This window comes from Columba livia, chromosome 5, assembly GCF_036013475.1.
Source record: "Columba livia isolate bColLiv1 breed racing homer chromosome 5, bColLiv1.pat.W.v2, whole genome shotgun sequence".
Classification (NCBI taxonomy): domain Eukaryota; kingdom Metazoa; phylum Chordata; class Aves; order Columbiformes; family Columbidae; genus Columba; species Columba livia.
The window spans coordinates 51,609,769-51,627,102 of record NC_088606.1 but is presented as its reverse complement, the minus strand read 5'-3'; the positions used below and the strand labels follow the sequence as shown (position 1 = coordinate 51,627,102).

The window sequence follows — 17,334 nt, the reverse complement described above, 5'->3', positions numbered from 1 at the left end:
ATTAGCACAAGGCCCGTTCTCACCCAAAATTTCTATAATGATTGCCGTGGTGCTTTTAACTTGAATTTACTAAGGGTATTCATTAGAGATGGAACCAGTGTAATTCCTCAGCTGCTACCAAAATTGCTCTATGCTGCTCGAAGACACACTGTAACCGTTCTGATCTGACCTAGGCTAACTCGAAGAGAGTTAATGTAGCACTATGTAAACTGTAGATAATGGAAATAAACTCTGCAACAAGAGGCAGTCGAAGCATCACACGGTCGTGCACGACAGATTTCCAGGAATCCACAAAGGCAGAAAGAAGACCTAAAGATGCAAACAAGGACAAATGGGTAGGTTTTCTTCCAGTCCTTCAAATAACTGATTGTCCTGGAGCTGCTACGCTAACAAACAACACATAAACTACAAAACCATCCCTTAACATCTCCCCTGCAGGGATCAGACAAGTAATTTGGAACTTGCCGCAGTATACCTTGAGTTCTTGATGTCTTTTAATTTCCTGAGATACCATCCTCCGCTAAACCTGAACACAAACAACTTTCCCTGAATGCCAGTAAGATACTCAGCAGGAAATTAGAAAGCAGCAGTTTTCCAGCACTGTGCAGAGGAGGAGGATTTCCCAGCATGTTGCTTATCACCCCACATCTCTCTTCCTCTACACCACCACACAAAAAAACACCCCAAAGGCAACTCTCCTATCGTATCACCCTTGGCCTTTCTTGGATATAAGGGTGGACAAAAGTATGTTTGTGCGTGTGTCAATCTTAGTCTTTCAGAGACATTTATTCCTCTTTGCAGAGTCAAAAGTCATCTAAGAGACCCATTTCCACACTGGAGATGTCTGGAAACAGCTTCTTCAGAGAAGTGGGGAATGCATGTAAACATGTATGTATGCACTTCAGCCCTGCCAGAACAGCTATGAATTCAGCAATACACAGTACTTGATGGTAACAGGTCTGTAGGTATAACTTACTAATGACCAGCACTTATATGAAAGCTGCTCATACAAATAGGAAATTAAGGTTGCGTAGATTTTAATGGTACAACTATCCCACCAGAAAAACAGGGGGAGAGCTACTTTATTCAATTTTTGTCTCATCTTCAAAAAGATCTGTTACTCCTTTCTCTTACAAGATATACACTGATGTTTTCAGAGGGCTTGTTCAGCCCTGTAACTGATTAAGTTGGATTTGCTTCAAGAATGATGAAAAACAAAATAGAAGAAGCACCCACTCCGATAACACTCCTGCAATAGTACTGAGGTTCACCATCAGCACCATGTACCGCAGCTGCTCAGGAACTGAAACTCCAACAGATTTCCCTTTGGATGTGGCAGACCAGGTATTTCATGGAGAATGTGACCACTGTCACAGCAGGGATCATTCAACCCCGCTCTCCCTCCTGGGGATATCCTGCCTGTGAAGGATGAAATTCCCTGGAGATGGGCTGTCTAACTGCACTACAGATTCAGTTCTGAAAAACCTCTTGGTGGGTGCAGTGGCAACGTATGTTCACACCGTGTGAGTGATGGATGGATCCAGTCAGGGTCCTTCTTGGTTACTGTCCTAAAGCATGAGAAGAGGCAGTGATTTATGACTACTGCTTGGAGGAGGGGATTCAATTATGGCACTGCATAGCCTATATTCAGCAACAAAAAATAAGACCAGAAAGCAAATATCTACTTACTACCTACAGATTTACTCTAGGAAGCAATTAAAAAGAAATAACCTGAGTTACTTTCATAATTTTACATGTGTGAGTGTAGAAGGTTCTATGCATATCTTAAACTGCCTGGGAACTAAATCCTTAGAGGAAATACAGTTTTGGAGGTCTTGATTTTAGCCCCGGGTATGTAGAAAGCATCAGGCTTGATGTGCCTGGCAGCATTTCACTACAACGTATTCAGTACAGTGGTGTGTTGCACCACTTCAGTGCAGGCAGCAGGCAGCTTTCCACAGTCTTTTACCTCTTCTAGCAGTAAACCACGGACAAAAATAATCTATGCATCTCAGTAAAACTTTGCATAATCCTTCTGTGAAAAGGGGCTTTATGAAGGAAAAGTGTCATTACTGTAACTCTCATAGTCCAGGCCTTGGCCCTATTTAGAGAAGCAAGACACTAACGGCTGTACTACTTCAAGAACTAGAGATTCCCAGCTCTCTAAACAGCAATCTGGTACAGATTATCCTCAAAAATCTTAAAACACTGTCCTGGCTCTTTTTCTTTCCAAAGAAAAACAATAGTACACAAAAACGTGCGATGGACCACCTTCTCAAAATTACTACTGCACTCATTGCTGATGGGTGACTCTACCAGATTCTATTCATTTTTCACATCCCCACAGAGAAGCCAGTAATTAATACAGGCTGGACACAGACTGTAGATCTCAATAGCAATTTTACTAATGCATGGCTCAGGAGGACCTAGCAGCCACTGTGTCATTAGCAAAGGAGAGGTACCTGAACTCATTGGCAGAATAAAAGAGGCCTGAAATAGCATGCAGCTTTGCCTTCTTCCCTAGAGCTTTGTCAGCCCTTGGCATGCCTTTTTTTGCGCATCCCTGTGCTTGCAAGCCACGGAGTGCTGTCCAGCTCGGAGCTGGCAAGGACAGGGGAACACAGAAACCCTGCAGGGGTGTTTGCTTTAATGCAGATGCAATTATCAGAAAGGAGGCCAAGCTCAGAATAGCCTGTCTGTGGAAGCTCAGAGTCTGTGATAAACAGGAAACATGGAGAAACATTTGCATAGTGGTTGAAAGAGAAAGGAAAAAAATGGATCCTTCTCTGTCACACAAACACTGGGTCATGTCACAGGGTCCCAGCTACAGCCTGGGCTGCCTCATGGCACGGTAGGTTACTGACTATGCAGCACTCAGCGCCTTGGGGCTGGGGGAGAGAGCTGTGAAGGGCTACGCAGCTCAGATGGAGACACGTTGCTAACTTGTAACCTTGCAGATGCCAATTAGAGGTTTAAAAATCTATGCAGGAGGCTGATTTGACAAGATGCTCCAGTGATTCAGCTACTTGCAACATGGAGACAACGTGACCCTTAGAGGAATAATGCAAAACTCCAGTTCCCTCACCTCCATCTCTACTTCACCCTCCCTCCCCAGAGGAAATCACATCTCTGGCGACAAGTGTCTGCTCTCACTGACATACGAGGTGCTAATTCACCTAGAAGGCAAGGAGGGCAGGTTGAGGGAGACTGAAAGCTTGTCTCAATGACAAAGAAAGTTTCTTTTTCTCTTGAATGTATTTGCTCAATAACAATTGGGTCACTCATCACCCACGTGGTGCTTTGAGAACTTGAAAAATGAGGAGGACAGCTGTCTCTTATTTTATCTACCAAATCTGTGGAAGCACTACACCATGGTCATCAATTGCAGTGTTTCTCAAAGAACACTTATTTCCAAAAAGCTGGGGAAAAGCAGAGGACAATTCTCCTCAGATGCTTTAAAGTCCACCAGCAGCACACCACAAATTTCAATTGACATCAGTGGCTCCTATATCACTCAAAACACTGCCCTGAGAAGGAAGTCTGGAGCTGCAGAAGTGGCGAGGGCCAATAAAGCCCTGCAAGCTGCAAATGTGTTGTGCTGGTTTTGCTACTCACAGCAAAATGGGGGTAGAGTATGTGGGTGGCGTGGGTGTGATAGATTTTCATGTGAAAATCAAGCTTTCTGATGTTGTCTCTGCTTTGCTTTGAAGCAATTAACGGAGTAATTTTCAGAACTCATGGCTGGGCTGTCCCTCAGTTACCAGAAACCTGGACATGAATTTCCTCTGAGTTCAGAATTATTTTGATTTAAGATGAACTTCAAAGGATGCAGAGATTTGGATGCTCATTCAACTCCTCGGGTTAGAATTCGGGCTGGAAACCTTGTACCAAAGTACCTGCTTTCTCCAATGTCTGGTCTGATCTGTAGTAATTTGGATTTCCATGATGAGAGCACAGAAAGCAGAAAGTAAATCACTGTGATACTTCAATGAGTTGAAGCAGCAAAAACAAAGATCAGGAGAAACTAATCTCAAGTTCTCTGGAAAGTCTGTGTTTCTGCCGTAACAAATATTGCAGGAACAGACTCTAGCATTTTATTGATTTGGTATTTTTGCCTCCAAGTTATGTCAGACTGAAAGTTAAACATGACTGGCTTCGGTAAAGACCATCTAGGTCATCTGTTCACTCTTTCCCATAATCACAGAATAAATAGGTTACTCTTGAAATCAGAAGAGAAAAGCATTAAAGCAGAAAGGGCTATATATGACAAGTAACTGTAGGCCCAGTATGTCCTGTAGGGTCATCACTGCTGTGGGGATATCATTCTTTCAAAAAAACTTAAGCCATTGCCAAATCTAACCAATAACACATTGTATCAGTCGCATCCTTAATTTCAATGGGAGCATAAACAGAGCAGAAGTAGAAAAAAAAACATTTTAAATGACTAAACATTAAAGTATCTTATTCTGCAGCTCTGCATTTAGTTGATTTTTCACTTAAAGTGGCCTTTCATCACCTTTATCCAAAACTTCTTCAGCAGGGCATTATGGAAGCAGAGAACCACAGAAGCTGTCCATCTACAGAGAATGTTTCCCGCTGCTACTGTAGCCATTAGCTTCAGATTTCTAAATATACTGAGCCATATCCAAAATGTATTGAAGTCAACAAAAGACACTAATTGACTTAAGTGGATTTTGAACCAGACCTTCTAATGATCATTAAGTGGTATCTGGAAGAAATCTTCTATTACATAATTTTGACTAATTAAATGCTTTAACATGAATTCAGGTTTTCAGCTAAGTACTAGTAATTGCAAGAAGATTCCACAAAAATTGAATAAATGAGGGGGGAAAACTAGGTAGAATCAGGGAGCTAGACAATGCTGTACAAAATACTTACAACAAACAGATAAAATTACTGGAAAGCTGAGCAATTCCTCAGTTTATTGAAAGCTCTATTATGGGCTCATTCCACCACAACTTTTGTTTGCATGTGTGCTTCTCAAAGCTATTTCCCCATAAATGAAAATGAAAATAGGCATGTGTGAGAAGCAAGATGCATATTTGATGTTAAAATTTGCATGTGCAAACTTCTATACTGCATTTTCCACAAACTACTATTGTAACAGAATGTCAGTTTCTACTTGTCTTTATTGAAACAAGTATTTTTTCATAGTCCCTTCAAAACTGGAACTCTAAAGCTCCACTGAACCTCAAAATGCGGGATAAAGTCTGAGGGTATGAAGTCAGCTGAATGGATATTTTGAGAATTTTCTTGGAAATCCCTTCTGCTAGTGCCAACGCACCTCCACAACAGAAGAGTACTCCTGGTCTGCCCTGACATACTGATTCCAGGTTCTTGAAGTGATCCTTCAGGTTATCTAACCATGGAAAAGCCTTCCCAGGAACGTAATGGTTTGATTCAGTAGTCAACACCTGCAGTGTTCCTTAGTATTTTGTCATTGACTACCAAGTGAATATGGCACTTAGACTTATCTGCAGCTTATGCTTCTTTAAGAAGCATCAGGGTTTCATGCAAGAGACACTGATGGGAGCTGACAAGGAGTGGATTTATTCATTCAGCACTTGAGATTATCCGCTGCCTCGTGGTACACAGCTAACAAGTCTCTGCCAGCGGTCAGCAGAATTGGCCCCTTACACCAGAAGACAAATAGCCTCCCTGTGCCTCCTGTCACCTTCGGCGAGTGCCACATGCTGGCTGCCATCGCTGAGTAGTGCAGGACACAGGACACAAACCAACAGCCACTCTGCTGGAGAAATAACCTGATCTTTGACTTACTACTCTTTCCCCCTCATTATCCTGTTTTTTAATGTTAATGTGCACTGTGCTTTCTTTAACCCAAAGCAAAATGTTTGCACAGTTGGTTGTTTTTGTTTTTTCTGGAGGAAAAAAACTAACTGACACTGATCCAGCCCAGTGCTTACGAGAAACCTGCCACCTCCCATCACCAGCCACAGCCAAGCCTGTGTGAACACCAATATCTGCTGCTCCAAAGCAGCACACTCAGTTCTTCTCACGTGAGCAGCCCTCCCTGCCACGCCAGACGTGATGCACTCACCCCAAACTTAGAAATGTAAGTCTAGCCCTGACAAGTAGTGCTGTAGACAGTACTCACCTGCAGCCTTTACCCCCCAAAACCAACAAGCTTATGCCTGGCTTGTTCCAGGGATGTGTGTGTATGCATGTGTGTGTGTGTGGGGGGGATGTTAAAGAATGCAAGAGCAGGAAGCCAACAAACCCTGTGCAGGAGCACAGGCAAGTAACACTATTCATAATTCACCTTCCTCCAGTAGAATTTACTTCTACTGAAGGTAGAACATACATTCAAGAACATTTAGTGCTTTGTGGGCTGCTATGCTCAGCTGTGGAAAAACAGTCACTACCCACAGAGGAGAAACAAGCTGCAAAATTGAGGGATATAGAGAGTTCAACTCCAAATAATACAAGTACAGAGCTTCTTGTATTATTTGACACATTACAGATTTAATATGGGCAGTACGAAACACAGTGTTGGAACATCTGAGCCGAAGAGTGGGTGGAGGATGCTGAATCCATTAAGGGAATATGGGGAAGCACGAAGGACGTGGTACAGGATGGCACAGCATAACATTCTGCCAAAAATGTAGTGGAGAGCTTCTGAGAGCATTGGTGGAGAATATGATAAGGCAGAGGCTTTCCCAGGAGCATCCAGGAAAGGGCCTGAGACAGTGAAGCGCCGTTGACAGTACCAGGCGCTGGATCCTTAGGGAGTCTACCATCAGTAGGAAGAGAAATTTAAAAGCACAGTTTTGGAAAAGCTTCAAAGGATAAACCCTCCACCATTTCCTATGTGTCTCTGCTAGCCTCTTTCCCCCTATCTTTTTCTCCATTAGTCACACTGGCCTTGTTTAGCTCCTTGGCATTGTCTTACACAAATGTCCTTTACACTTTTTTCCTAATACTCTTCCAGAAGCAATCAATAGGATTTATGCTGTTTTCTTCTCTACATCTTGCCTTAATGGCCATCTCTGATTCCCTAGGAAATAAGGCAGGTAACAAATGCTCCAGGAGAGGGCAGAACAGGCAGAGCTTTGCAGAGATTGGAAGGAGAATGCCAGATTCCATCCCTGCCTTGACCTGCTCCACAACAAGCCTACTGACATGAATCACTTCCAAGAGCAGAAAACAGATAATACGATTTTTGTGATTCTACTATATTCACCTATCCTTCACTTTTGGATGCCCCTTGACTCTTTTGATGGATATTTGTATGTACTTGTATATTAGGATCTCATTTCAGCTGAACTAATAAACACAGTGAGATACAAATAGTTGGTATTGTATCTAGAAGGGATTCTCCATCCCAGCAGCCCCCCAGAGCTGGCAGTGACAGAAGCAGAAGCTGAAGCAACCCACAGCTCTGTCCTTTGTTTCCACCTTCTAAATACACCGTTGAAGCACAATGGCACCTCCCAGAGGAACATGGTTGCAGACAAACAGTAGCACAGACCTCATCCAGGACCTGTGAAAAGGCCAAGGGCAACATAGACTCAAAAAGTTCACGTTTGCACTTCACTTTGCAATACAGAGGGAGCCTTGAGGGGAGGCTTGGCAGTTGCAGGCAGAGGAATCCACAGCTGACTTTCTGCCAAACTGTGGAGCCAGCAGCTGTGTACCCTGAGAGGCCGAGCAACCCTTCAGCCCAGCTCTTCTTCCACAGCAAGGTCGGCAGCAGTTTCTATCGCACTGCAGCATGAACAGCAGCTCCTGCCTGATATGTACCAGCTGTATATTAGCACATCTATGTCCATTCTATCTCAGGGACACTGATCCAAATAACTATTTATTCTTATCCACGATTTTGAAATTAGTCTGCTTCTCCCATAAAATAAGTGCTCCGAGCCCAGACTGCGTCTGAGGAACACACTTGTTCAGTGTCTCTCTATAATGACATGACCATAACTGGTGTACCCTCTATAATGACATGAACCAGCGCTTCAGTTCCAAACATTCCTGCCCACTCATCTGTATGTGGGATTATAATGTTTTAATGCAGACCCACCTCAACCACAAGCATGTCTTTTCATATCTCGCAAGACAGACCTGAACAGCAGTGACTGCTCAATACCTTCATCTCCAGGCTACCTGTTCGGATCTAGCCAACAGCATATGGGCTCAAAGCCTGTTAGTCTCAGCTGTTCAGTTGTTCATACAGCAAAATTAGCTTTATGGACTCAGTTTCAGTCCCAGATCAAGAGTAAACTATTGGTGGACAGTTAAATGGCTACTGTAAAACTGACTCTTCCCTTCAACCACCACACCTCAGTGCTGAGAAATGGCACAAGCTGCAAGATGATGACAGCCTTGACACAGCAGTTCTGTCCATGGCGCTGCCAATTCCTCCTTTGGCATCAGGGATACAGCAAAGACAGCGACACCAGCTGGGAGCTTTCCTTTGGCTCTTAATCTGCAAAAGGACGACTAATAAGGCAGGAATTGTAATACAAAGCAAGAGCCAGAAAGAGATAAGAGAGTAAGAAAAATTTTGCCTTGGTCTTGAGGCTGCCTGTGCTCGTTCCCTGCCTCACCTCAGGTTCAGCCTGCAACAGAAGACATTGCAGCAAGACTTGTACTCCCCTCAGTGAAGACAACGTCTTCCTCTGTTTTGTACAAGCAACAGAAGCAGCAGAAAATTAGTCAATTGCTGCCATCAGCATCCAGGATCTCTCACAGCTGGGAGTTAAGAGATCAAAGACAGCAACGAAGGAACATTTTGTTTCTCAGTTATTTTATCTCTGTTCTTCGCATATCCTTCCCATCGTACACTCGTCCCTTATTGCTGGAGGTGCTGATGACACCTTGCAGCCTATCAACATCAATATCAGGATCAAGAAACCTCTTGGGAAGGGAGGTTTACAAACAACATTGTAAAGATAGGCTCTCGATCATCTTGGAACAGGCAATGAGAATAAGCCAAGTCATTCCTTCTCCACACTGTCCAAACCTCCTTTAGAAAGGAGGCCTCAGACATCCTTGGCCACATCCTTACAGACAGGTCCAGCTTATTCTCTGGAGCTGAATACAATTGTTTTCCACATCTTCATTATATTTGGCAATACATTATTCAGTCTCTTTGGACTTTCAGAAGTACTTAGCATTGGCATATCTCTTTATCTCAATGTTAATGGGACTTTTACTACTAAATGGGACCAGAGTCAGCCAGGAATGAATAGCAAATTCCATCTTTTAGTTCTAAGTCCTTGGAGATGGGTCTTGTAATGTGAGGCCTGCCTCGTTATTTATGAATCTGCGCCTCGAGCATTACTTTCCAGATCCTGCAGTATTTCTCAGCCTAAGTCCTTCAGCTTCACCATACTAAACCATAGCCAAGAGTATTCCCTATCCTAAAACAGATAATCTTTTTCACACAGTGACAATCATTTCTGCAGTACAGAAAACTTCTCCCTTGAATTACCTGTGTCACTCCAAAGCAACTTATGTGTTTATAGCAAGCAGTATACACTGGGGTACAGATGCACCCAGCAATACACCGTTATTGTATGGAGACCAGGAAAAGCAAAGGAATGAAGGCCTTTGAAACTTGAGGAAGGCGGTGTTTTTATTATTTCTAAAGCTGTTGTTGTGGGTTGTGCATCTTGAGAATAGTCATCTTTAAGTGCCATTGCTTACTGTCTCTTCCCATTTGTTTGTATCTGCCCTACACAACACATCTAATGCAGAGTTCAAAGCTATTTGGCTCCTGATGAAGAGCAAAGACAGGATCCAACACTTTGTTATGTCAGGCAATAACACATCACTAAAGAAAGTGCTAATGATTCAAAAATTACATAGAGGAAGCAACAGGAAAGTCCTAACACTAAGCAAATTAGCCTAATTATCTGAAAAGAATGGACTTGGCTGGACATGCTTACTCTAGCTATTCCTGAAAGGAGCAGACCAAGCATTCCAAAAGTAGAAGAAAATTTGAAAATTTGGGTTCACTTAAATAAAACCATCTTTGGTCCATACACCTTGGGATTCTTTGACATGTATACAAGCATCCTCTTTTCTAATTTTAATTCAAAAACCCTTGCACTTGCCAAGTACTTATGATAATACTTACATGTGCAGATGGAAAAGTGCTTGCAAACAATTTGCTAAGAAGATGTCAGGCTAAATTTGAAACCAGCAATACTTGAAATGGACAGCTGGGCTAGATCTAGCCCCCTCCCTCCTCAACTTTTCAGCATTTTCTGCCAGAGATCACATTCATCAGTCAGCTGAACCTCGTTCCCAGATGTTTGGAACATGCAAAAAAAACAACCTGTGAATTGGGGAGTTTTCCAAGACTCAGCAATATGGTCACAGCAGAGTTTTGGAATGAAAAGGGAAGGGATGCTATTCGTGTCATCCTCTCCTTACAGAAAAGAAAGCCAATTACATCTCTTTACAGGAAACACAATTAGCTCCTTTTCCAATGGAGAAAGCCTTTCCCTCCATGAAAAGCTTATGCTGCCTCCCACACAAACACAGGACAGACAAAATCCCCACCAAAATGTAGCTGAGGTAGATGCCATACTGAGGAAACCCAGCAGTAAACTCAGGAGGAAACGGTACCTATGCTACGAGGCTCACATCTTGAATATTGACTTACACAAATGCATTTGGGAGGAAAGTACTGCAGAAATGCTCTCTTTGCATCATATAGAACTCAAGTGAGTTTGGATGTAAAACCTCCAGATATTTAGAGGCAGCTGATCATTAAATTAATGTATATATGATGGCAGGGATTAGAGTGCATCCTGATGCTGTATAATATCGATTTGTGTGTCGGTCAGAAATTTCATTTGTGTACTACCTCCTACCCTTAAGCTCCTGCACTGAAACACCAATAATTCCTATTCAGTCCCCCCTCTGAGTAGGAAACGTGCACTCTAAGTAAAGGATTTGCCTTTTGTGCTTTGTTGCCAGACACCATGGGACAGCAAGGCAGCATTTTCTTTTAGCTGCTCTCTGCTGGGCATGTGTTGCCAGGTCTGAGGAGCCAAGGTGAAGTAAAGACTTCTGCAAAGCTTCCTTGCAGGGTACTCAGGAAAGCTCTGTGAAGTTTGCCCCAAGCTCATCTCATGTTTTGTTTGCCAGAGGAACACAGTAACATTGACAAGTCTCTTGTTTCTGAGAGTCCTAAAATTATTGCTGGGTGTTATTCAGTGAGAAAGGCTGTGACAGCAGCTGATAAGGAATCATGGTGATTTTAGGAGGCCAGCCCTTTTCTCTGCAAGACCTACGTAACCATTTAAGAGAGTTGAGGCAATTTTACCTCCCTCAGTAACCATCTTACTCCATCCCAAGTGGATGACTTGAGGGTTATCTAGAGTTTTGTCATGTCCTTTGGTATCATTCTGTTGCCCACACGTTTCTGTATTTAGAGGAGGGTAATGTTACACATCCAGAGTAGGAGCCTGAAGTGTACAATTTATTCTGCACCACTACTACATAGCCTAGGGCCTACCTGCAAGCAATAAAAAGCGAAGTGAAGAAAGAAGGTGAGGAAAAAATTACCTTGTAACTTCTAGCAAACCTATAGGAGAGTAACAAATTTATTCTGAAAGCTCTTGGTGGCCAATGTGAATGTTTTTGGTGGTCAATCAGGAAGTGGGGTTAGTCCTTACTTCTAACTCATAAAGCAGGCATTTTGCAGAGTTACTTTTTTGATTATATTCCTTTGGACACATCTTCATTTACCCAGGGAGCTAGGCACTGTCATTCCTTTACCTTCTGTGGGAACAGTGACCTGTTTGAGAAACCTGAGATGCCTCCACAGGGTATAATTTAGCACTTTCCAAGCATACCAAGATCCCTGAAGCTCTGTTTTGTCTCTCTGATCCCTTATCTTGCCCATGATCTGCAAATGATCAGTCGTGTAAAGACCACAGGAGAGGAGGTTGCTGCCTACCTACTGAAGGCCTGACTTTGTCAGTTCTGTCTTCAAACAAATGAGTAGAAGCTTCCCTTAGGGAAAATATGTACAAGTGTAAAGCTCTGATACACTCTCATTAAGGAAATATGAAGCGGTTCTTTAAATCTGAAACAGGAAATAAGCAAAAGAGGAAAAAACCAAAGCAAACAGCCCGCCCTTAAAAGTGGTCTGAGTGTTTTCAAATAAGACAATATTCCTTGCAGATGGAAATGTGTAGGACATAGCCATGTCCTTTCCTCAGTACAAACTGTAACGGCTCTTCCTCATCATCTTCCATGACACATGTGCATGCTCTCCAAGTCTCAGGATGGGAGTCAGCACCTCTGTTCAGCTCTTTAGTGGGATCACTCTGATGATGATCTCTTTTAGGCCTGAGGATTCGCTTAACCACCTAGTTTGCAGCACGTTTCCTTCTTCTGGGAGAAGTCTCTGATGTTACAAGGGAACACAGGACCTCAGAAGTAAAACAGGACTGCAAGAATCTACAAAGGGTTTACATGAATGAATGAGTTTGATTTTCAAATTTAGGCCAGAAGCAGCCTGCCCAGCCCATTTTTTTCTCCCTCATACTGTTTATTCAACCAAAAGGATTTTCAGACAACTGGAGGGAATTGCCTTCATGGGTGAGTGTGCATTTTACCAGAAGTCCTATTTGGCAGAATGACTGTTATTATAAGCATTTTGGTTCCATTGCCCCTGCTGCAAGATGCTTTTCTTGGCCTCCTGGCTGTCCCCGTGTCCTGTGCAAACTTCCCCTTTCATAACGCACCAGGGATCTAGCATGTGCATGGCCTACATAGTTCAACAATCACTTTATGCCTCCAGCACTGCCAAACAGTTTATTGTGCAGCCCAGGAGGACATTTTTATATATCTAATATATAGATATATATATCTATATATTATATATATATAGATATATATATACTGTTGTTCTGCTACAGAAAACCAGGGCACATTTCTAGAAACATCCTAATTTTGCTCAAAACACCACCTGCATTTTATAGGAGTGACCCTAAACCAGCAGAACAAATCTGTCATGGGATTAAAATAGGATTTGCATTTTATTTTTAACCCAAGCTGGAGAATTCCCTTCCTTCCTTTTTCCCTTCCCCTTATGACACATCTTTAAATAGAGCTGCTTTTTTCCAGCCCCAAACCCACCTAATGCCAAGGGGTCAAGCTATGTTTCTCAAGTCCTTTGTTCACTGGAGCAGCATGGGGGCGCGAGATAAGTCTTTGCCGAAGCCACCAACGATTAAGACATCAGCACCATTAAGAGCTGCTGCATTCTGTGCAGTCAGCTTTCCGTAAGCCGCCCCCAGTCCCCTGCTGTATCGGAGCAGCCCGCCTCTCCCGGGGGGATCCCACGGCCAGCTCCGCAACGGGGCTTGAGCTCAGCTCCACACATCCACCCTGCCTGCTCATTAATCATTCGGGATGCGACTGCTGCTGCCACTGCTGCAGACACCACAAGACTGAGGATGTTGTCTCCTCCTTGCTACACAAGGCTTTTCTTCTTTCTCCAGCTGCTTTTAAAGTGAAACACCCTTTTTTTTTTTTTTTCTTTTTTTTATGGTGCTGTGACAGAGGAATGTAAGTTCTGACCTCAAACGCAGGAAAAAGAGTTGTAGTTCAGTCCTCATGGTGGCTGCGGCTGGCTCTCTGCTACCATGATGTTCTGGCAGAGTCAGGGCATTAAAATGCAGGCGTGGAAGCAACTTGCAACAATTGCAGTGGCCTTTTGCATGGGAGAGATGGACTAAAGATTCTGTGCCAGTTTACCACTCAGATATGTCAGGGCCACACAAAAGTACCAGCTGTTGCATGAAGCACAGGTGCTATTCTCCTTCAGTCCTTGGAGCACAAAACTAGGGGAATCAAAACAGAAATCAGACATTTGTGAGGCTACTCTATAACTTAAAGACAGGCATCTTTATCTCTACTCCCTCTAATGCAGTACAGAGACAAGAAAGCAGGCTGTGACCCTCAAGCCATCAACAAACATAACTGATTGGCAAAATGCAGTATGTAATACCAAAAGGGAAGTCCTCTTTCAGTAATAACTTTTCCAAACCAAAGATCAGTCAGCAGCCAGAACACGACTGCTAAGCATTCCAAAAATGTAAGGTGCATTTCCATTTTTCAACTTATGAACAGGAAAACGAGGGAGCTGCCCACGACCCGACATGTTAGCACAAAGTAGATGCAATGAGCTCCTATCCCCTCTGCAGCACTGGCTGAGCACAAACAACAACAACCCCTTCACTGTCACAGATTACCCTTAAAATGTATTTTGTTCAGCAGGACAAATAGGCAGAAACAAGAATCCAGAGAGAAATTAAGAAAACTAACTGCCTTCTACAGACTCCTAGGGCAGGTCTGATGTACTCAAGGCACTTCAACCTTCACATAACATTTTGCCCATACAACAGCTCCACTAAAACCCAATGAGAGAGGATTTAATGTTTCATTGGTGGTAACTTCCACCTGCATACCTTTCTTTCCCTTCAGTGACATCCCTCCACCCACCTAGATCAGCTCTGGCAGTGGCCAGATCCAAGGTGGTCTTTTCAAGAATGGTTGTGATCCTTTTATTCCTTTATCCTTTGCAAGCAATTTTTCTTTGGGACCTTGGAACAAGCAGTCACTTCAGAGCAGTGTCACTATCACATGGATGGTGGCACCAGGACCTGCGGGCACATGTCAGCGGGCAGGCTGCATTAGAAAGCATCATCATTGAACACCGCACTGGCACATCTTCCTCACTGGGGACTGCTGTCAGTCACTGCAAAGCAGTGTCCTGGTACTATCATAACTTGGGTCAGGCCCTTGATACGTGCTAGCACACTTTTCATTCCCAAGAAAAATATTCTTCAAACTGGAGCACAGGGGATTATCTTACATTAGGATTCAGGAGCTTTCAGCTGCTTCTTAAATGAGTTGAGTTTGTTCTTTGTTTGTTTTTGTTTCTTTTTTTCCAAAAGTTCAATCATTATAATTTGTTAAAAATCACAACTGAGAAATACCAAAAAGCTTTCTGTAAAACTGCTTACTGCGAGTATTGGTTTCCCTCTGGGAACTCAGGTACTGCTAGTGGGAGCTTCATCAAATGCTGACAACTCCCCCCATTAGGAAACCCCTTAAGGATGTTTCCCCTCTGGCAGCTCTCCTATGGGTGGCAGCAGCAAGTGACTGCCACATTTTCAAAAGGTTCAGTAATTTTGGTTTCCCTGCACTTAAGCACTCTGCAGAGAGACTTTCAGCTGCTGAACTACCTGCAGCTAAGATTTTAAGAAGAATCCCCTTTCCAGCTAGGTACAATATAAAATCTGGATTTTCAAGTTGCTCAGATACTGTAGTTGATAGGGTCTAATGAAAATCTGCCTAACAATGGAAGTTGAGAGCCTCTAAAAAGTCCAAGCCCTAAATTTTGGAGGTGCTAAGGGGCTGCTGCAAGGTTCTGCTAGAGGTGGGTGCAGTCAGCCCCACCACAGCAAATGTCTTCTACATATTCCTCAAGAAAAGCACCCTAAATACTGGACACAACAATACTATTTGGCATAAATACACATATAAAACAGAGATAAAATTATAATGAAATAACAGGTGCAAGACCTTTTATTGCATGTATATACATAGTTCCAAACTGGAATCTAAATGAGGCTTGTATCCAAACCCACCTTTAGCATACACAAACTGATAATCAGCTCAAATCTGGAGGTTTCATGGAGTGGGGTTAAAGCTAGAATGATTATCTGAAATGATATCCAAACGAAGCCATAAAGTTGCCTAAGCATCTCATAACTTAGTCTGGATTCACTGGGTCTGGAAAGACATTGGCAAACCTCTCTGGGAAATATGGCATCAATACTGGCTTGCTCTGACGGGGTATACAAAGGAGGGTGTGAGGCTGAGGAACTAGACTATCAAATCCTAGTTTTACTTCCTGATTTTCTTGATAGCTTCTTTTGCCCTGGATGGGTTACTTAATCTACCTGTGCCTCAGTACAATATTTACAGAATGAAGACAGAAAGATATATGACTTTTTGCATATTTTCCTGTCCTTTTATGTGCATTGCCTGTTAGACTGTAAACGGTTCAGGTCAGAGATGGTCCCTTGCTTTGTTTTTAAACACAGCTACAGTGCGTACTGTGCCAGGACACACACTAAGACACACCCTCTGAAAAACGCAGACAAAAAAATGACATTTCAAATGCCCCCACTAACTCAACTCTCAGCCTGCAGAGAATGAAGCAGTGGGGGGTGAAGTCTGCAATATGTCATATGGAGCAAAGTATAAGTTCAAAGCATGCTGTCACGGCTGAGCACCTGATTGTGATTGGTGCAGGTGCTCTTCTATTGACCTGGCTCCAGGCAGGGAATCGGGAGTCAGCAACTGTCCTCATCTAAGTCAGAAGCGAGCAGAGGCACCACACGTCTTCTGAGCACAGGAAAATACAGTGCCTCGTAAGCTGGGAGGGAGGGCAGGCGGCATTGCAGGTAGACTAGAAATAACAGAACAAGCTTCATGCTGAAAAGCAGGGAATCTTTGTAATGACAACAGAGAGAGCTGTAAAACTATACAACATGCGCAGGGAATATAAAGATAGGCAGTATTTTGGGTCTCCTGCTCTCAGCAGGGAAGAACTGGCAGGACTGCAGCGGTGAATGATGGTTTATTTTTAACAACAGCCTCTAAAGCAGGAGCTGGTGATTTTGTTTGTTTGTCACTTTTTATTTCATCCAATGCTCTAGATGGATACTAGCTCCTTGTGCAAGATTTTTTTTTTTATTTATTATTGTTTCTCCTTGAAGCAGGGACTGCAAATGCTGTGATAAGTAGACTGAAAGGTTCACTTAGTTTCAGCTGCAGTTTCCTTAAGTGCTTCTGTGTCCCCTGTTGAACTGCTGTTTTGTAATGCTGTGGAGGTGGAGCATGCTTTGGGGATCTTCCACAGCTCTCCTCTTGCCTCCACCACATCATAAAATAACCATTTCCCCCCCCACCCTTCCCTTCACCTTTGCTATCCTGTAAGGGGACAAGAACCACCAAGGAAGAAAGATGTACCATCACCTTCTTCAGGCCTTTTTGCACCAATCAAAATCTTGCAAATCTAAAGCATTAAGTAAGCAGTTCTGTGCTTCGCTCTTGCCCCACGTCCTTCAGGGTGTGTGAACATAGTTTGCTGCAGACTAACAAGCCACACAGCAAACAATTCACATTGTGGACTAACATCAGGGGAGCAGACGATCTAAAGCTGCAGCTCAGTGGTCTGAGGAAAAAGCTCTGCCAGTTTGTGCCCCTTAATAATGGGCAGTGAGCATAGAGGGCAAGCGTGACTAGGTAGGA

The 17,334-nt window shown here is 43.2% G+C and overlaps 1 protein-coding gene across 25 annotated transcripts in view; it reads right to left on the bottom strand.

Annotated features, from left to right (window-relative positions):
- BRSK2 (BR serine/threonine kinase 2) overlaps positions 1-17,334 on the bottom strand; it is a 318,684-nt gene that overhangs the window by 109,040 nt on the left and 192,310 nt on the right. The window lies entirely within an intron of this gene.